General features: G+C 38.2%; 1 protein-coding gene across 1 annotated transcript in view; it reads left to right on the forward strand.

Annotated features, from left to right (window-relative positions):
• TRPC4 (transient receptor potential cation channel subfamily C member 4) overlaps nucleotides 1–22,692 on the forward strand; it is a 165,634-nt gene that overhangs the window by 38,060 nt on the left and 104,882 nt on the right. The window lies entirely within an intron of this gene.

Consider the following 22,692-nt stretch of genomic DNA (forward strand, 5'->3'; position numbering starts at 1 on the left):
TTTCTTTTTCTTTTTCTTTTTCTTTTTCTTTTTCTTTTTCTTTTTCTCTTTCTTTTTCTTCTTCTTTTTCTTTTTCTTTTTCTTCTTCTTTTTCTTTTACTTTTTCATTTTGACCACTGTGGAAAGTATAGTTAAAAACAGCTTATTTTAGTTACACCTTTTCTTGATTTACAAGGTCATAATGGAGGACTTAGAAATATTTACCTGTCGGCTGACAAAGTGTAGAATTTTGCACTTGGCAACTGACCTGACCTGTTTGGGACCTAGAGTGATGGTCTTACAGGAGTGGTATTTATTTGTAATGCATTAACTTGATGCAAGATGACAGCCCCTCTTTTATGTTGTATTACAAGTTTGATGGAATAGACCTTAGAGCTTCATTATTCAGCAAATCTCCAGCTATTAAAAAAGATATAACCAGATCCACTTTACATATTGTTTAAGTAGCAGGGAACATCTTCCCTTCCTTTTACTTGGCAACCTACCCAGACTCTGCCTCCATCTTACAACTTCATTTTGCAAACTATACTAGTAGAAGATTCAAGTCATATGAATGTATTTCAGAGGAAACATCCATGCTGAAAATGTATTTGATCCATACGATCCCTGTAATTTAGAATACATCTATGTCTACTGAAGCAAAATTTAAAAAAGAACAAAGTTGCATCATACAAGGAGTCATTTTTAGATTTTTTTTAGTAATAACTAGAAATAGTATCACAATACATTTAGGCATTTGTAGGTGGTGTGAGGAGAACATTATCTTAAGAAAAAAAGATACAAAGCATATTTATTCACATTCAGTGTAGCAGGAAACAACTAAAACAATTTGCTTCTAGATTTAAAAAGCCATGAGGAATTAATTCATTAACTTTTATGGTTTTCTAGATGGTAGAGTTGGTTCTAACCTGCAACTGAACATAAGCAATCCTTCAATTACTGTTCCTAGAAGACTTTTCTGGAGGTATTTTAAGCATAAAATAGTTTTCCTTGTCTTTTCTTGTCTTAAACCATTTCAGGATATCCCTGTATTATTTGGCCCAGTGCTATGAACACTAAACCATTTCATGAAAACCAAGAATAACATCTCTTTCTGGTTTGAAAGCAGTGATCCCAACTCATTTGCCTGAAAAACAGATTAGATGGTCTTACCTTTAATAAAGAGTTTCTAACCCTGGGTCTTACCTGAAAAGGAACAATTTCCTCTAGATCTGTAAATGAGGGTGGCAACTATCTTCCCACAAAGAAGTGGGATTTACAGGCATGTCTTCTCCATTGCTACATCTTTTTGCAATGCTGTCACTTTGAGACCCCATCCTGAAAGATTTAAGCTTTTCTATGCACACAGTAAGTAATCTATTCATTAAATACAGGATAAACCTGTCATATAACTGAAGCCTTCTATTGATCAAGCTGAATGTTTCTTTAAAACATACCCAATTGTGTGTACAAGCCTCCAGAACCCATGAAAATAACCCATAATACATTCAAGTACCAGTGAGATGGGGAACTTTCTTGCATATTTAATGATCAGAGCAATTTACATAAGTGCTATAGTTTCAGTTCTGAAAATAATGAATTCAGCTACTGTAACTGCATCTACTTCAGTTTGTTATCATAACAAAAAAGTACTCTTTAAGTGAATCTCTTCATTTTCCTTCTCCTACCATACTTTGTTTGATACTGCAGAGCAGTCTGTGGCATGAGAATTAGATTCCTTCCCAATGACCCAAAGCCAAAGCATGCACCCCAAGCACATACCTAGTACATCCCAGCTGCTACTGCGCAGTTAATAGCACCAGGACAGAGCTCATGTTAGATAAATCCCCCCAAATATAGGGTTCTCAGAACCTTCTGTGTCAGTCTGGATATCTGGTACTATTGCATTACATGAATTGCTGAGGTAAGTGCAGTGTTAGAGTATCTTTTCCACTGCACTTCACAAAAAGAAAAAATAACAATCTCTGTGACCCACTAAAGGCTTGCAGATGCTTTTAAGGAGCATAAAGCAATCCTCAGCAAGCAAACTAGTGCCTTTTTTTATCCCTGGTTCTGTCACATGTGGATTTGTGGTGGCAGGTGGTTTTCTGAATATAACCAAGACAACAGGCTCTTGTCATGTCAGGCACAGGTGTACACCTGCTCCTGCTTCCTCTTTGGTGGTTGCTCTTGATAAGGCTTGATTGCTTTTCACAGTTAAAAGCAAGATTGCAATATTTAGTTGTGTTAGCAATTGTTCAGCTTCTCTCATCAAATAAGACTGGACTTGTAGGGGAGAAGCAGAACTGGTCACAAGCCAATTCAATTCTTCACTTCTAACTTCTCACCTCACACAAACTGAAGTTTGGTAGATAGGCTGCTAACAGCTTTCTCAAGACGGCTGACTTGATTTCCTTACATTTACTATTTTTGGTTTAGTCTGGGTTGTTTTATCTATCTATTTATTTATTTATTTTGGAGGAGAGGTGTGAATAAAATGAGAAGTGAATTGAAGAAGTGTGAAGGAAAAGGTAAGGATAAAAGCTCTTGTTTCAGAGGTGGCACATGATATTGAAGTCATCTTATGTTGTTATCTCTGAAAATTTGGCAGCAACAAGTTGTGAACACACTAGAAATCATTGCTCATTGTCCTGTAGCAAAAGGCACACATATAACCAGTGTATTCTAAATCTTTCTAGTTAATAGATGTCATAGAAATTGCTAGGTGCAATGGTTGTCAATAAGCAGGCAGTTAATAAAATTTATTTAAGTAGGTCATTGTGATTATAATTAGAAGTAACAGGGTAAAAGTTAGCAGAATAAAATATCAGCTAAATATCTCAAAAGCATTTTGAATAGTGACCTGTGTTGGACTGTGAAACTTTTTCCTCTGGTGTTGAAATACTTGCATATGTATTCATCATTTATATTCTGTGGTGTTTTGCCTTTCTAATGTGGTATGAAAATCATGTATCTATGAAAATTATTAGGAAATCTTGCTGCCTCTGATTTAATCCTAGCCGTATATATCTCTAATGGGGCAAATAGTGAGCCAAGTATCATAGATCAGAAGCAACCAGATGGCAGCCCAGAAGGGCTCTGACGTCTGCTCAAATGTGGAGTAACAAGGTACCAAACTGTGGGATGATGACACCCTGTTGCCTGCTAGCACTTTGTGTCAAGGCAAAAACTTTAATTGCCCCCAAAGTGCCTGCAACAGCTTTGTATGTGCCAAGTGATGACTGCTAATGCATCTTGTCTTCATTTTCTCATCAGATATAGATTTAATGGGAGACATTCTTGACTTCATTATTAGAAGCAACAAGTGCACAGTAAACTAGCTCATGCAATGAGGTACAACTGCACAAGCATCTCCCATCCACACCAGTGTGTTGCCAGCATCTTCTTTGAATTCTCAATATTTTCTGGCCTTTTAGCACTACAGGAGGAAGAGACATGCTCCTTTCCAGCCTTCTGCCCTAGGGCATTTTATAGACTGCACAGCCAGGGAGCAGTTTGACAGTAACACCCCTGGCATTGCAACTGCCTTTCTGTGCATCATGTGTATTCCTCTCTCCCCAGTGGACATCTACACTCAGTGTATTCCTTGGCTCTTCTTAATGAGTGAGCTGGCAGAGCATACCTGCTGGGGAGGCAGCCTGTGTCCTTCCTAACATGACTTTCTCCTTACCCAGTTCAGTGTTCTTTCTCTACTGACATTTTATGTCTAACAGCTATTAGGTTGAGGTGACTCTGGGCAGCCATGTGGAGAATCTGTGAACTAGAGCTTGCATTGCTGATCTGAGACTTGGGACTGCTTACCAGCAGCATTGGTTCTCGGGCAGAACCACACTGCAAATGTGCGTGAGGCAGAAACATGTCTTGCCTGTCTCTCCAGAAGGGCATGTGTCTCCCACTGGGCTTGTTTCATACCTGTTAGTCACTTGTGGACATCTCTGACAGCCTAATCTACCATCTTATGCCTCTACACACCACTTTTCAGATGTGACAAGAATTCACTGAATTCTGCTCAGCATGTGAGATTTGGCTCCAGATCTACACAGAGTCTGTATGGAGGTGTATATGAGCATCCTAGGTGACAGTGTAGCCTTGAGAGTGTTGCAGCTTACCTAAAATGAGTTGAACAACTTTGCATGTTCTCCTAATCCTGCTGACCAAGGTAGTGGTTAAGTGGCCTAAAGATAGGTGTCTAGTGCCGTCTGAGATGTCATCTTGTCTGCCTTCTACCTGTGGCCAAAGAAGCATATACTCTTTTTGGTTAGTCCCCAGGGGTGACTCAGACATATCTTAAGGGTTATCTTAAAGGATATCTTAAAGGTTGTTAGACTCTTTGTTTGGAAAATCAATCCTATCCTGGCTATCCACTGGAAACAGAGGTCATTCAGGGACTTATCTCAAATGTTGGTGTCTACATTTAGACAGTTAACGTAGGTGTCTTAACCCTGAGCTGAATCCCACCCACAGTTTTACCCTCCAAAAAGAAGTAGTCTAAAGGGATGAGATTGCCTGAAGCAAAATGACAAGAACTTGCCAGTAAATGATTGTCATATATATGCAGCACTTTGACATAGCTCTCATTCAAACAGTTGGTTGCTTCTCGTAAATAAATATGAGTATACTTTTAGGGTTCCTGGCAGTAGGTGTGATTCTCAGTTCTGTGTAATTTACTGTATTCAGATGGATACATTCTGTTGCTTGATCCACTGCCCATTGTGTGTGTTATAATTTAATGTATGGCCCAGTCCTGCCAGTTGGTAAGCCACTGCTAAAAATGGTGAATATTTTCTACTCTTACTAATCTCCACAATTCGCAGAATTAAGCTACCCTCATTCAGTCAAACAGAAAAAAATTGTCTCAGAAGAGGAGGGTTTTATTGCCAGCTGTTTTTTTCTGCTTTGGGGTTGACCTTATGTTTTTATAAAATTAGGTTGATTAAGTTCTCCCTGACGTGCCACTGTGCAATAAGGACTGGAACTACTCTGCACAGAAGTCTAAATTATACTACCTTCAAATTAGTCCCACTTGTCTCACTAGCTAAGCAGCTCTGAGTCCAATTATTCTAGAAGCAGTTTGACCTCTGAAAAACAAAGTTGATGATTTTTGCCATGAGTGGTTACTGTGAGTGACATTAAAACCTCTTTCAACATTTACTTCCCCAACCAGAGCTGAATAAGCACTCCAGAAGAGCATGTACCAATGGCAATTTTGTTTCCCCCCTTGTTCCAAGCAATGAGTATAGAGGACTGAGGAATCTGTACTTCATGAACATGATATCCTAGGCATCTGATAGCCTTGCATTTTTTCCTGCTGTAAAAATATTACTTTGAATTTTTCAGTTATTAATCTTTCCCAAAGGGAATATTCTTTACATCCACAAGCCTTCACTTTAAATGGGGTGATTTAAAGATAATCGCCCTCTTTTCCCCTCAGGGCCCTGGTAAAACAGTATTGACTGTTTTTTATGGTAGATGACAGGTTAACAGTTTCTTATCATTTCTCAAGGCCTACTGCACATCTGGAACTGTAGCTCTTAATGGAAAGAATGTCATTACATAATTTAGATTTCCTCAAATAGAAACCACCAGTGTTGGCTACAGCATCGGTACACTAACCCATTTCAGAACTGTTCAGCACTCCTTTCAGTTGGCTGTGGCTTGCCCAGTGGCCATGTGTGCCATGTGAGTGTGGTGGTTTTACTCAGGTGGGCAGCTGAGCTCCACCAGAACCGCTGTCTCACTCTCCTTCCTCAAAAAGGGAGAAAATATGATGAAAAAGGGCTCAAGGGTTGATAAAAGGACAATTGCTCAACAATTATCATCATGAGCAAGACAGACTCAGTGTCAGGAGATTGGAGAAAATTATTGCCTATTACTAGCAAGCTAGAGAAACAAAGAAAACAAACGAAAGACACCTTCCTCCCATCCACTTTCTTCTACCTCCTTCCCCCAGGCAGCACAGGGGAAAAGGGAGTGGGGGCTGTGGTCAGTCCCTGGTACTTTGTCTCCACCGCTCCTTCACAGTCACTCTTTGCCTTTGCTCCATGCGGGGCCGTCCTTCCCAAACTGAGCCTGCGGGGGCTGCCCACAGGCAGCAGCTCTTCAAGACCTGCTCCCACATGGCTCCGTACCACAGGGTCCATCCCCCAGGAGCAAACTGCTCCAGCACGGCTCCCACATGGGCGGCAGCTCCTCCCAGCCCCCTGCTCCTGCGTGGGCTCCTCTCCACGGGCTGCAGCTCCGGCCCGGGGCCTGCTCTTGCGGGGGCTCTCCATGGGCCGCAGCCTCCTCCAGGCCACATCCACCTGCTCCCCCGGGGGCTCCTCCACGGGCTGCAGCGTGGAGATCTGCTCCCTGTGGGACCCATGGGCTGCAGGGGGACAGCCTGCTCCACAGGGGCCTCTCCACAGGTCACAGGGGAACTGCTGCTGCGTGCCTGGAGCACCTCCTGCCCTTCTGCTGCACTGACTTGCAGGGTTGGATGTCACTACTCACTCTCCCAGCTGCTGTTGCAAAGCAATTTTTGTTCTTATTTTTCTCCCTCTTTCTTAAATCTGCTCTCAGAGAGGTGCGAACAACCTCACTTATTAGCTCGGCTCTGGGCAGCAGCAGGTCCTTTTGGAGCTGACTGAAACTGGCCTTTTTCTAACATGGGGCAGCTTCTGGATTCTTCTCACAGAAGCCTCCCCTGCAGCCCCTTGCTACCAAAACCTTGTCACGTAAACCCACTACAGTGGGGAAGCACAGACCAGCAAGGACTGGTGGAGATCCCTGCCAAGGACACCAGGAGGCAGTTTGGTGATATGGAAGTGATGGCTGGAGTGTATGTTTCTGAGATAAAATGCGCTAGCTGTGCTTTCAGGGAAAATGCTATTGTCAACCCAGAATAATGTGTTCTTCATTTAGTTAATGCACCCCATGAGCATGGAAATCATAACAGAGTCATCATTAATTTTTCAGCATTTTCTTTGCTGTTTCATTTGTGCTCTGCTGTTCTCCCTATATATGTGTCCTGAATACTTGTTTTTCTTTCTTCATGTCTTTATATGTCCCCTCCTACCAATTTCATGGACAATTTTCTTTGTGGCTTTGCTTCTCTCTTTTACTCTAGCAAGTTTTCCTTGCAACTCAAATTCATCTTGGCCTAGGTTTTTGTCTTCTGTGTTGACTGGAACCTGAAGCCAACTTACTCAATGTCGATCAGTTTGCGTTCCAAAATCTATGTGTAAACACTGAGATGCGTTCTAATTTTATAAAATACAAATTTCTGCAAGTCTGCATTGACTCGGATGGAACCTGATGATTTTTATTTATTTTTAAATCATGTTAAAATGTGCTCAAATGAATGTTTAAACCTATGTTTTGAAACAGTGTGCATATAATTCACAACACTGGCCTGCTCTCGTATTAACATAGCAATCTAATAAGTGAGCAGAAATGCTGTAGATTGTGTCTAAACATATATTGCCTTTACAAACACACTGTCTTTTATAACTACATCAAATGGTTTTCTTTTGTATTAGTAATATTATTTTGTTCCTTGCTCACAAGAATAAGTTTGTTTCAGCAGTTCAGTACTAAAATAGCATTATTTCATTTTTTTCTTATTTCCTGAAGACAAAGATAAAGCTGAATTCCTTCCTAAATGGAAAATGACAGTGCAGGTAACCTATCTATTGCTGCTAAAGATAACTTTAATCCTTCATTTAAAATGAATCCCAGAGTGACTCAGAAACTCAGTCAGATTCAAAGATATTGTTTTCTACAAATGCATCATGAAGTTGAGGAGTTAGAAAAGTTTCTTTAAAAGCAGGTGCTTGAAGAAGAAAAAGTGGCTATGAGCAAATTTAGACTTGAAATTAGGTTTTCAAGCAAGCATGTTCTGCAACGATATTCTAGAAGAAGCAGATATTCTAGAACAAGAAACTAACTACTTTCAAGATATATTTTTTAGAAGTATTTAGCAGTGTTACAAATAGCCTTTTTGTTTTTACTAATAGTTTTTCCTTTCGTTTATGTGGATTATGATCAGCTTCAGTTACCAGACTCTCATCTTTAGAATAAAAAGTTATTTGTGAATGGAAACTCCATCAATAGCAACTGAATTTGAAATAACTTCCTACATTCAGTGTGTTAACTGTGCAATGTTAGCATGGTAGGGACAATAAAAAATACAGGATTCACCTGCACAGTGATATTTAATTGTTTGTATTTGCACCTTTATGTACCTTAAGGTCAATTTTTCCTCTTAGAAAACTAATTTCAAGGAAAAGTGGGTATTACTTCCCTTATTTTGTATATATATATATCCTTTTAACATGGATGAGCTTCTTTGTTTTTTTTTCAAGGTATTTTATGAGTTTTCCAGTGCTCTCCAACAGTTTGGAATGCTGGCTTAGCATAGTATCTGAAAGAGAATGTATGACACAAGTATGGTGTAGGCCATCACTGCTGCTATATGCATACATATTTTGAAGGGAATTAGAATAGGAAGTAGGTTTTCTGTAAAGTGAAATTTTTTCCAGACTCTGATCGTCTCAGAGCTTGGAGTTAGGTCATTGCTTTACCTGATTTAAAATAGTGAAAGGCACTATCCCACATAAGAGATGTCCCTGATCAAGGCAGGGGCATATCTTCCATCATCTATTTGTCTTCCTTTAGTTTTGACAAAATGCCAGGTCATATTTACAATTTCTTCTTTTCAAAATGAATGTTTTGAATGTCTTTGCTTAAGAAACTTCTTACCATGATGTTCAAACATATGCTGTTCAAACCCAGCTATCAAAAGAAAAAAATGTGGATTTAACTGAATTGCTTGCTGCGGGCCTCTCATTCTCTTTCTCCATTAACTTTAGAAGGATTCCAAGATAAATACATTGCAGATAAGCAGCTCTAGAGAGATATCTAAGTTTAGGTACGTTGAATCTAGGTGCAGCACTACTTAATGTGTTTATCTACAGTATTGACCCCTTATATTCACTAGTATGAGATGGCTTCATTTTATTGACTTGAAAAACAGTAAACACTATAAACTTCTCTTCTTGATGATTAGTGTCTGGTTTTGGTCACTGACAAACCTGATATACTGGAAGAAAAAATAAATAAAAAGAAAAAAATACTCTCTCATATTTATGTTTTACCTGTCCTGCTCGATAAAGTAAAATGATGACAGGTATATTTAGAACAAAGTTTTTAAGAAGAAAGTTCATGCAGTTCACAGGGAACATTTGACATTCATAACTACAAGAGGTCACTGAGTCAAAGACTTACTGAGTACTAACAGAGTCAGAGAAGTATGTGATGCATGTAAGTAAAGAGAAAACTGTCTAAAAGTCAAGCTCTGGAGAGGAAAATGATCACTGCAAGGGTGAAAGAAAAAAAAAATAAATAAATAGCAAAACTTATATATATATATATCACCACAGAATTAAATACATTCATCAAGAGGTTTCTTTTGCTTTTCCCTTGAGACCAGTTATTTCAGTACTGCAGGAAGCAAAGTACAGAAGTTTAGTCTAATCTATCTAGCAGAATTAAATACAAAATGAATACAAAGACTTATAGAAGAATATATATATATATATTATTTTCCCATCAAGTGGAAGCTCATTGACAGAAAACATCTGAGGAAGAAAAGAACATGAGTTATCAGCAGATTGAAGGTTATAGTTATGATACAGCCTTAAACAAGGCAATTATAGGTCTAGAACTGTATCAAGCAAAATATCTAAGCGTGAGATATGGAAATATTAAAATAATTGTCGAAGAGGGCGTGGAAGTGTGCCTTGGAGCAAAATGCATCCTTCAGGTCACACAGAAAAAGATTATGTGGTAAAGCAATAGTACAAATGTGAAAGGAGACAGAAAATTCCGTTTGATAGATGTAGACATCTATTGCCATTTGAATGACTATGGGTACCAAGGTATCTGTTGTCTGACACCAAGAGCTGATGGGAACCCATATCCATCCAGGGAGGTGGCTGTGTGGCCACTTAGTGGCCTGGGATATTTTAGATGGCATCGAAGTATAAGCATCTGGCTGTAGGTATAAAGGACTTAGATTTGTGCAGCCTGGAAAAATTAAGTCTAAGAGAGAGATTTCTCTGCAAATATGGGAGGATAATCCTGAAAGCAGTCCTCAACAGCAGAACCTTATTTAGGATTGAGGAAATTGTCTCATCGGAGAGATGAGGCTCTGTCTACCACTGCTCACTGAAACAGAAAAGAAGGTAGGTCAAACTGGGGAATCCCAGCTACTTCTAACAGGGTGTCTGATCTGCTCTAGCAAAGATTGTCTGAGAAAGCTGCCTGTGATAAAGGGCTGTGTTTAGTGACCCAGACTCTTCTTGTTCTGGTTTCTCAGGACCAGGAAGCAATGCTGATTTTCTCTAGATCTGCCTGATGACAGATTTCAGCTGAGATATTTGTGCTAATCCTTACATCTGTGACTTTACCACAACTTCTGAGCTTTTTGATAGCTAAAATAATACTTCATAGAATCATTAGAATCATTAGAGTTGGAAAAGACCTCCAAAATCATCTGTTCTAACCATCACCCTACTGCCAATGTCACCGACTAAACCATGTCCCTAAGCACCAAGTTCAGCCTTTCCTTAAACACCCCCAAGGGATGGTCACTCCACCACTTTTCTGGGCAACCTGTTCCAGTGCCTGGCTCAAAGAGCTCCTGGTAACCAAGTTTAAGTTTGCTGAGGTTTTCATGGAACTCCTTGTTCAATTCAGCTTTTATAAGATTGTCTTGCCAAGCAAGAATTCCCATACTGAGAATAATGTTTGCAGCTCTGAGTTCAGCTAGTTTGTGTTTAGATGAACTTGTCCCCTTCTGGCTCTAGGTGCAGGAAACATACCACAGATGCTTCAAAATGAAGTTGCCTACTCCCTAATTCCAGGGATAGATCTGAATTATTGCTTTTTAAGCTAGATGAGTGGAATCGTGGCCTAAATGAGCACAGAATTAATCCTCTGATAATTGGAAATCATGGCAGGACATATTTTCCACAGTGAAAGTTTCTACATCAATTATTTATTTCCTATTTCTATCTCTGTCAAATATAGTTTTCCTATGAATACCATACTGGAGTAATTATGTGTCTGCAAGAGGAGTCATTATTTAGGATAAAAGGCTTCACATAATATTTGAGAAAGCAGCTGATAAGTGAGTGCTGGATAGCTAGGTAGATTCGATGTTAACTTTTTCCAGTGATCTGTTTTTAAAGGCTTTGTGTTGTAACATGGTGATGTGCATTCTTACATTCTTCTGACTTTTTAACCCAAGAAAGGAAATACAAACTTCCTGAAGGCTACTCAGAGTATTTTGACTATTACCAGGCTAACATAATTACTGCTAGATAGGGCATCTATACAGCAGTATATTAAACATGCCTGTATGAGTCAGGAATCCACATGAAAACTTTCTGGTTTCACCACTTCTTGGGAACGAGAATTCTCTTATTGTTACTCTTTATATTTTTAACTCCTGTTCTCATTTAAGAGGAGACTTTTAATCCTGCATTTATGCAAATGCATAAATCACAATTTGGCCATGCAGACAATTTTCTGAAAAGAAATGTTCTTCTGGATTTAAGCAGTCTTATGTAATACCTCATCAAAGTATTCATTAAGGTATGTTCTGTGCTATACATTTAAAGGTCCTGAGTGACATGAGGCTGTCATTTTATGACTTCTGGTAAATAGAATTTGTCAGATTTCTGGCTTTATATTCTATTCTTTGAAGCCCTTATTGCTACAAGGGCAGGAAGGGGTTAGTCATCATGTAAGACAGTAGATTGTTTTTGGTGTTCATCTAGTTAACCAACCAAAGTACAGATTTGAGTCATTTTAACCATTTTGTTGTTCTTGCTGTTGTTATTGTTGGGGCTTATTGCCAATGGACAATCATATTTTTTAGTGTTGTATAGCTATTTGTTGTTGTTGTTGTTATCCAATATGATTGTGGAACATTGTCTACTATCAGGTCTAATTGGTTTGCTGTAAACTAAGTTTGATTTTGATTTATCTTTATAATTCTTTTTGCTTGAGCTAGTGTGATATTATTAGTAGCTGGGCTTAGGTGAAGAGCTTTCCTGATTCTATTTTTTTAACAAAGTCTTTTATTTAAATATACTAAAATGCACTGACTCATGTGTCTGAATAAGCAGTGTAAGGGCAAAATCATTAAGGGTCTGAATGGAAACAGGCCAATAAATTCCAAAGACTGACCAGTTTCCCCTAATTAGTCTTCCTTTCTTACCAGCTTGTTTTGTTTTAGTTCAGTCTCTTTCAGAGCTCTCCGCAAAGTACACATACCATTCTGAGGGCAGCAGCCAGTAAAGAAATGTTTATGTGAGCACATATATTTGTACACAGATCTCTTCACAGCTGGCTTGCTATCAGTCCTAAATACTAGAAAGCTTCTTAATTTATTCTCGGGGTGGCTTAGCTTGTACATCTGAAAATGGACCCCCATTGGAGTGTTTTCATTAGCAAGTCTTTACTAAATGTATTTAGGCAGTCTGCCCACAACCTTCCTTTTCTGGTCAGACTGCACGCTGCTTGGAGCTTCTTCATATGAAGCATGGAAAGACATGTGGATCTGCATGTAAACACATTCTGAAGCACAGAAATGTCACTCCCACTTGTAGCATAACTCTTACAAGCAATTCTTCAGAAAAGGTCCTGCCCTGTATTTCCCAAGCTGTTCTGCCTCCCTTTCCCTTTCCTCCCCAAGGCAACATTTACATCCACACCCCCGCTGCCCAACCATGGTGTGATTTCTCAGCAGAAATTGTGTACTTGCTGCTTCTGCCATACTTGGGGAGAGTTTAGAGAAACCCTCCACCCACTCCTAAGCAGAGGAAAATCCCCTCCCCATATCTGAAAAACGTTGATGCACTGTAAGAACACTGCAGGATCACACCCACAGAGCATAAGGTCAGTACTACTGTTGGGAATGCTGGAAGAAGGCCTCCTGTGTAGTCAGATGACACTGGAATACATTATCTTGAAAATTATTTTGGAGAGCTCCTTGAGTTTACCCAGGAGAATAACCCCAGCCAAGCAGACAGGGAGGTCAGCTCAACTGGATGGTGCAGCCATTCATTAAGATCACTCTCTGTGTTACTGCCATCTCTGTCCTTCCCCCCTCAAACTGTCTGCCTACTCCATGTAGCCTGGGCTTACATCATTCGTGCTCCATCATTTCAAAGAACGGGTATGTGTCAGTCCATGGAAAGAACTCTTTCTCTCCTTTACTCTGCTATTATGCTTCAATATTCTCCTCTGAGCAAGAGCAAATAGTTCAGGCTTCAGGCTCATTCCCTCACTTTCCTGAGGGTATTTGCATACTGCTACTCATCATCAAGATGTAACCCTAGGTGTTGTTGGGTTTTTTAAAGGAACGCCTCTTTCTAGTTTGCATAAAACTTGAAAGATGAAATAATATATTATGTACTAGAGAGCAGCTATCATCTAATAATGTTTTGTTTGTTTGTTTGTTTTTAATTTGAGAAGCTGTATTTTCTCTGATAAGTTAAGTGAAATTATCTCAGTTTTAGCTGTATTTGAAGAATTGAGTTCTTGAATACCTCTGTTTTTAACACTTATGCAGATTCACAATAGCAAGTGCCTGGCCCCAAATCATCCTACCCTGATATGATCCTTTGCTCTGTACATGACATTTCTAATATCTCTCAGTAAGTATTTTTTTCCATAAGCCCCTGAATCTGATCTTGTGGTATTTCTCATGTTGATAAGAATCCTAATCTTAGATGTCACTGTTACATGAAGAACCTGTCGTTTCCCAGTGAGATCTGATGTGATGTCAGTCCTAGGAGATGAAAGTTCTCTCCTATTTGTGTAGCCTAAGTGAACATACAAAGCATCCTTAATCTGCAGAGGAAGCACTATACTTTAAAACCATGATATTGCTATGAAATTGCATTCTGTCTCAAAATTGACACAAAACCGTCTAAGCAAGTAATCCATGTCACTATGTTAAAGGTTTACCACATTCAGTGTCAGTATTGCATTCTCTTGGGACTCACTCTTTAAAGCTGCTAATGTAAGAAGCTGGTAGAATTTCATCGGTTGCATATCCATTTTGTCTCAAGCTCTGGAATTTAAGAACAACTTCTTAGTTGATGTCCTGCTTTGCTGATTGTGAAGCCAGAATATACATAAGCAGAAAACATGACAACCTGCCTCCCATCATCCACTGACAGCTGCGTACTATGTCATGTTCTTTGCTTTATTGCAACTTGGGTTTCAGGGTACTTTAAGCCAGAGAACAAACAAGAGATTTAGCTCTATTCCATATGAATGAACAGCCTTGTAAGGAATGTATACCATATTATGCTGTTCAGTTTATCTCCTCATTGCATGACTATATGTTAAAGTCCAGATTGCTACTTCTGTTCTTGCTAGCTTTCAAGTCTGAAGCTGACTATAGAGCTAACAATGACAAATGACTTTCAGGAGAGGACTCTGTATATTATATTGTCAGCTATAACAATTGTATAATAAACAGTGCTAGAAGACATATATGGACAGTGGAACTCCATTATCAGTCCCAAGAATGATCTTGGCTCTAGCAAATTACATTGTCCCGTGCAATTTTCAGACACAATTTGGAAGTTAGCATGGACCACAAATTATTCCCAGTAGACAGTTTTAATTCAGCTGTCTTATTTTGGGACTGAGAGGGTTTAACAGTATGGGCACAGCTTATCCAGTTGACCTCAGTGCTGGAGGTATGCTTAATTTACCTGTTTAAACATTCATTTATACACAAATACTTGGACAGATGCTGGGTTCAGAAATGGCATTTCTTTTGTTTTTGTTCAAATCTAACAGTCTGTCCTGGTGACTGAAAGTGAAGGAACTTCAAGCTTCTTTTGGACTGAGGCTTATAAGAGCTGTAGTCCTGTATTCAAAAATTCACTTTCAATATAATTTTTACTGTGTATCAGATAGGATTCTGTGTCAGATTAAAGCTGGCCTGTCACAGATCTACTTTAGAAAGAAAAATTCATACTCTCATGAATATATCAAATGTCAGAATCTCTCCTTTGTCATGAAAAGTGCATATAAAATAGTTTCAGGAAATCACACATAAATCCATGGGTTATTCACTTGTCATAACTGTGCTAGTTTCCTGAGAAGGGTACCTCCATAGTTACTTCTGAAGTTTCCCATTATTTATTTTATTTTATTTTATTTTATTTTATTTTATTTTATTTTATTTACCCAGCCTGAAAAACAAACTCACAAGCAAAGTCAGAAGAGTACTTCTGCTGACATCATAGTAAAAGCTATAAAGTGTCATAATGCTTTAGTAAGTGTAACTTAGAGATCAGTGCTGGAAGTAAAGAAAGTCAGTAACAATCATAATTTGAGAAGTTGCACATGCAGGTACTGTGGAGCACACCTGCGTCAATCCAGCTTTCTATCTGAAGGAGATGGATGACTGTGTGTCTCTTACTGTCTCTGAAAGGGTAATAATACTTAATCAGGTATTGAGGTTGGCAGCAGAAGTGGTTTTTTATGGAAGCCCTTGATGCCTGCTAGTAGGTCACTCTGAAACCCTGCTCTTTCCTCCAGCACACTGGGCTACAGTAGTGTTTTTGGGTAGGAACATTGTGCAAGGGAATGCAAGTCAGGATTGCAGAACCATAGAATCATAAAATGGTTTGAGTTGGAAGGGAACTTGAATCCCACCCAGTTCCAACCCCCTGCCATGGGCAGGGACACCTCCCACCAGACCAGGTTGCCCAAAGCCCAGGTTGCCCAGCCTGGCCTTGAACACTTCCAGGGATGGGGCATCCACAGCTTCTGTAGGCAAACTGTGCCAGGGCCTCACCACCCACTGAGTAAAGAAGGTTGGTGCAGGTTTTCCAGATTCCCCTGGAAAAACAAACAAACAAACATATATATATATATAGTGAGGATATGATTGTGTACTTAGGGAAATGAGGCAAAATCAAAGGTTGAATAAAATCCAAGGAATTCTGATTGCATTCTTTTAGCTTTAACTTTGATTGGGAAACTTCTGAGTAACTTTGGTTTACGGTGTGTTTATGTATATGCACATAATATAGCAGCAGAAGGTAATTTCTGGTGATTTCTTTTCAAATCAGTAAAATTAGTATCAGCCATAATCAGTAAAATTAATATCATATTTTCTTAAGAGTATTAAACTTCAAATAATGATAAACAGAGTAGAAAAAAATAAAGTTTGCAAACAAGACAGAATCTTTTACTGAACATTTACAGAATGCTTTATAGTTCCCTAGAACAACAATATATGAAAAGTTGCCTCAAATCTTGTGAAATATTAGTTTGTAGCAGGTTTACATGAAACTGCTTCTGTAAATAAAGAAATATTTTCTCATAAGACTGACTTCACATCAATTTTCCATTAAGTATTACAACTTTCTCCTTTTATAAATTTCTCCTGCTCAGATACTGATTATATTTTCCTGGTTTCTGCAAAAGGCAGGGAGCACTATACAGTGTGTGTATGTTCATGTGTATGTGCGTACACACACTTTGATGGGTACAGCTGCTGTGGGACAATGATAGTTGAATATCTTAGTCAATATCTTGTCTTCCAATGTCATAGTTATTTTGCTTATTTTCCTTTAATGCTGGCTGTCTGAAAGAGGGAGGGACACTGGAAAAGCTAGTAACTCAATAGTTACCAGGCCATCCTGATAAGAGATTTAAATAAGATCCTCTTTCTTTAAAAAAGAAAGGGACTGTTCTGAGCCTTAAGCTACTGCTTATGCCAGGTCTGTGAATATTTTCTGATTTTTTTATTATTATTATTATTATTATTATTTTCCTGCTGGAAATAACATCAAACCATTGAAAAACAGACTCTGTTGCTGAGACTACTACACACTATTTATAATAACCAGTGTATAGGAAAATCGAAGCTTTTTGAATTTCAATATGGTCTCTGACACTGGTTTGTTTCCTTACATCTATATCCAACTCAAATTAATTTCGCTAATGCAAAGGTGTGTCAGAGTGCTTTGTTGCTGTTTGTTGTTGTTTTTGTTTTGTTTTGTTTTGTTTTAAGATAAAAGCACAAATGTAATTTAAAAATTTTCTTCCAAAATAAAGATTTTAAAAATGTGTAGAAAAGGGGTTAAATCCTAATTTTCTTAGTCAACTGACCAATACAGTAAGATGGGTTTTATAGGTCACAAAGTGCAACACTCTAAGAGTAGTCATCATAAATCAAGCTGATGAGACACTTGAAAGGGAAATTATATCTAAATTAGTTTTTAACCATGTTCTATTGTATCTCTCTAAAACAGGCCAGACAAATCACTCTTGGGATTTGCCTTACTCTCAGCTTTAAACTCTGAGGGCAGGAATCAGTTGCCAAAGCAGAATATGGGTGTTTGGGGCCATTTGAGATGGCCAGAACTTCAGCACAGGGCTGGCAGGTGAGACATGAGACCGGCAGGAGACCTCTGCCCTTCTGTAGAAACAGCAGAAGACGGTATGACATACTCTAGGCAATGCCATGATGATAAATGTCAATATTTAAATAAATGAATTGTGCTCCTAAAATTAATTGAGATTAATCTTCCATAGGAGGTTGTGCACCATTCAAATGTGTCTCATGCCACCGGAGAAGCCCTAAAGCATACTGCATGGCCTCCTGTCATTGGAAATTGTTTGACTCTAGGGGGACTACAGTTAGTCCATTATATTTCATTTGTTATAATTACCTAGCCTATAGCTAAACATTTTACAAATGTTGAGCTGCATTTATTGTAGATTTAGTACCTTATTTTTGAAAGACTCCTTGAGATTCTTAAAGTATATAGTAAGTATAGATTAGAGTATGCAGTATATGGTATTAGAGTATACATTACATGGTCAGACTAATGGGATGAAAGCCATTGAATACTTTTTATAATAATGAATATAACATTAATCAATGTTTGTGTTAATATTTGTTCTATCATTTCTACAACTAGCATGAATAGCATAATTGAAAATACTGCTAAAGAAAAGAACAAAGAAATTATTTGGCACTACTTGAAGCTGATTTGTTTTATCTAGTTGTGGGAAAGTTAATTTCAGTTTTTTATTGGTTTGTAATTCTATTTGGAGAAACATGCACTTTTAAAACAGATATATTTTTAGCTATGACATATTTACCTAGTAAAGATTATTTCAAAATGAATACCTTGAATGAATACCATGAATGCTTTTTTCATGCAATTATATATTTTTATTTTTATTTTTATTTTTTAAATCTCTAGCATGAATCTTAATCTTAAAACATTCCACAGCTGGGTTGTCAGCTAGTCACCAGAATTTCAAATTATCCTGTGCATGTTTTATAAATAAGGAGAATAGGTATTCAGGTATTCCCAAAACAAAATATACAATATTATCCCTTCATATGAAGGGTCTTAAAGAGGATCATATTTGCACAGTTATTAAGTTTTAGCTCTTTTACTGAAAATGCTAAACTCCCTTATCTGGATTAAAAGATCATGGATTAGTAGAGAAGAATACTGATCAAAATACTATTAATTTTTAAACAGTTGTAAATTTCAGTGTTATCAGTTGTGTAAGAGGTGTCATGGTGACATCCAATTTCTTGTAAAGTTAGTTGTAAAAACTTGTTTTCCTAGAAAGAAAGAAAGAATATAAGAAAGAGAGAGAGAGAGAGAGAGAGAGAGAAAGAAAGAAAGAAAGAGAAAGAAAGAAAGAAAGAAAGAAAGAGAAAGATGAAGAAGGAAGGAAAGGAAAGGAAGGAAGAAGGAAAGAAAGAAAGAATGACAGATTATACAGAAAGAGGATATTGCTATATTACCCCAAATTGATCAATTTTTTTTTTTTTTTTTTTTTCCCGCAAGTTTGTCTTATGTTGTTCCTAAATTGAGAATGGTTGCTCTACATTTTCAATGAGTTATTATAGATGTGGCATACCCTGTCAGAATTATGGGGATGACAGGCAAGACCAGAACCACACTGAAGATCAATTCCTCTCCTTGGCTTGAAATTCTCTCCCAGTTTCTAATTCTGCTCACCAAGTTCAATAAATTTACAACACCGAAAGCATTCCTCCAAAATATGAAGTTGAACCCTACACGTCTAAGTATTTGTATGGCTCAGGAAGAATCTGTCACACTCATTTATTGGCTTTTGGATGACTTTGTAATGAGTTTCTTATAGGTGATTACATTCATGTTTTCAGGGCAAGTTATATTTCCTTTCTCTCTTCTCTGAAGAAATTTTACTCTATTAAGTATCAAGTATGTGGACTGCAGAAACCATAACTCCACTCTTGCTAAATTTTGGACCTTATGTTTCATATTTTCTTTCGTCCCCCTCTCTCAGGTCTGGTGTGCTGTACCTCTTGTTTATTAAAAATCTTGTTACTGCAGAGGAACTCAAGGCAAATAGAGACATTCCCCATCTCAGATGGCTACTCCCAGCTCTTACAGCTTTCATGGTATGCCCCTGTAGCTGTCATACATAACTTTGCATGTGACAGCAGAGTATACTTGTCACACAAAAATATCTATCTGTAGATAAAACCAAAATAAATATTTTACTTCTCTAAACACCTGTGAGCTATTATCTTTCTAGTATATATCATCTTCCAGCAGTGTACTGCATCATCACTTAATCTTAACTTTCTAATTGCATATAAATTTTTAGTTATGACAATCTAATTTAAGGATGAATACTTTCAGGAAGTGTTGGGGTTGAGAGAAAGACTATCAGAAGAGAGTTATTTAGGAGAATGACAATGTCTATTTGAGGTATCTCTTCTGTAAGAGAGAAACTAAGCTTAAATCTAATTTTCTGCATTTGAGAATCATGAAGAAGTAAACACAAGAGATTCCAGCAAGTGTTTTCCTTAGGGCTTATCGTGAAGCAATATAAGAGCTTCTTCAGTCTTTTAAAAACAAGCAAGCAAACAAACAAATAAAATTATACTAATGCAATCATAATAGATACTGTCTGTAAATCACAGTACTCTTCTTCTACCATAAACAACTCTATGATGCCCAGTTTCACTGATCCAAATTAGTTTCTGGTTTAACTACCAATAAATGAACAGGCATCTATGCATGTATTCTTTCCTGTTCTTTCAAGAGACAGGAACTTTCAGCAACAGTGTCCAAATTGCAGTTACTAATTTTTCTCCAGGGGTCTTGAGGAACTCTATGTAGATATTAAGTAACTGAACAATATTTGTGCAATCCTACAGTTAGCAAAAATCAGGGAGTTATTCAGCTGACCAAGTGTAGCTGTCTATTTTAGCATAGTATGAACAGACTTCTCGGTTGCACTAAATTGACTAGGACAACATTTAATTATCCTCTCTCACAAACATCAGAGAGACTCACAAGCCATAACATTAATGAAAAGTTCTCTGTGAAACTGACAACTAGGAATGAGACCCCATGTGAAACCTAAGTCATCCTGATCTGGCAGATGGAGCCAGGCAGGATGCCCTTCAGCATCCATCACCAGATGCTTGTTTATGGACAGTGGAATGGAGCCCTAAATCTCCATAGCTGTAATGAGAATGTAGCACCTTATCTTTTAAGTAGATATCTACATGTAAACATCTACATTTAGATATGTTAAATTGGAGGTGATTTTGCACATCCTTTTTTTCTTCTTGAACCTAAAAAGTAAGAGTGAAAGTCAAACTGTTAAATACAATGTATTAAGAATATGCTATATCTATTCCAGCGATATAAAAATGTGCAATGCATATGTGCTCTACATACAGTGAGTTTACCAGAACATAACCAACTGGCTGTATAACCTCTAGTGGTCCATGGTGCAGACAGATATCACCTTCAAGGCATAATTCAGAAATATTTTGGGTTCAATGTAGTGCAATTGCTTAGTTGCTGTATGTGGATTTGGAGGGAAATTCTTTCTAATGTATCTCCTTTGCTGCTACATGCCTGCCTCAAGTCCTGTTGATCTGCTCTAGAAAACAAAGAAAAACCTTGGTAACAGCCTTTGCACTTACTTCTTGAACTGCATATGGAGACTGGAGCCAATGAATCACTGTTTCTCACAATGGCTACTGAAATTTTTGATCAACCAAAACCTCACATAGTAAAAATAAACACTGTATTTCCCAAATTAGATTTTGACAGAAATTTGTATGATGTTTAATGACGGAAATGGAGGAAGAGTCAGTGTGTTAATCAAACTTGCATTGTCAGCTGAGAACAAGACAAGAAACTATAATTTTTATTGATTAACAAACTAGAGAGGTGGGCCTGTGCAAGCCTTCTGATGTTGAACAAGGCCAAGTGCAAGGTCCTGCACCTGAGCCAGAGGAATCCCAGGTACAAATACAGGCTGGGTGGAGAACGGATTGAGACCTGCCCTGAGGAGAAGGACTTGAGCATTTTGGTTGATAAGAAGCTCAACGTGAGCTGGCAATGTATGCTTACAGCCCAGAAAGTCACCTGTATACTGGGCTGCATCAAAAGAAGTGTTTCCATCAGGTTGAGGGTGGAGAGTCTCCCCCTCTACTCTGCTCTTGTGGGACCCCACCTGCAGTACCATATTCAGCTCTGGGGCTGTCAGCACAAGAAATATGTGGAAGTATTAGAGTGACTCCAGAGGAGGGCCACGAGGATGATCAAAGGGCTGGAGCACCTCTCCTATGAAGACCAACTAAGGGCCTTGGGGTTGTTTAGCTTGGAGAAGAGAAGGCTCCGGGGAGACCATATAGCAGCCTTTCAGTACCTAAAGGGCACCTACATGAAAGCCAGGGAGGGACTCTTTGTCAGGGGGTGTACCGATAGGATAAGGAGGATTGTCTTTAAACTAAAAGAGGGTAGGTTTATACTAGACATTAGGAAGAAATTCTTTACTATGACAATTGTGAGGCTCCTGGAACACGTTGCCCAGCAAAGCCATGCCACATCCCTGGAAGTGTTCAAGGCCAGATTGGATAGGGCTTTGGTCTAGTGGAAGGTGTCCCTGCCCATGGCAGGGGGGTTGGAACCAAACCATTCTATGATTATATGAAACTGTTCAGCCATTAGTGGAACAGCATTTGTGTGTGTGTGTGTTCTCTGTTCTTTTAAGTCAATCATTTTCTCTCTTTCATTTTTTTTTAAGGTAGTAGGTACAGTCAGGATAAATTGTTCCTGTTAGAAGGAACTATTTTTGCAAAGTTCTTGCACAGAATGTACAGACTAAAAGAAGAGGCATTAAATGCTTTATCAATTGCAAGATGTTAGAGTTGCTTTATCAACTCATGTCAGCATCTCAGTATTCATTCTAGTTTAGATTTTAATAGTTCAGAATCAAAGCCATGATCTTTATCTACCAGTCCTTGTGACTTTATCTTATATGGCTTTTGTTTTTCCTTTCATGCTCTGAATTCTAATTTATATGTTAGCAAGTGCTGTCTGGAAAAGTATTTTGTATGAATGTTTTTCTTTATAGCATAATGTTTTTCTTTATAGCATATTTTCTTTATAGAGACAGAATCAAAATCTTAGTAGGAAAGCACTCCATTGAACTGTGGAATCTGGGTCTAACTATCTCAGATAAGTCAGGAGAAACTAATTTAGGTTTAAGGAGTATTCCAGGAGCACTCAGAAAAACTAAAGTCTAAAGCTGTTCCAACTTATTTTTTCTTCCCAAGCTAAA

Source organism: Oxyura jamaicensis, chromosome 1 (assembly GCF_011077185.1).
Source record: "Oxyura jamaicensis isolate SHBP4307 breed ruddy duck chromosome 1, BPBGC_Ojam_1.0, whole genome shotgun sequence".
Classification (NCBI taxonomy): Eukaryota; Metazoa; Chordata; class Aves; order Anseriformes; family Anatidae; genus Oxyura; species Oxyura jamaicensis.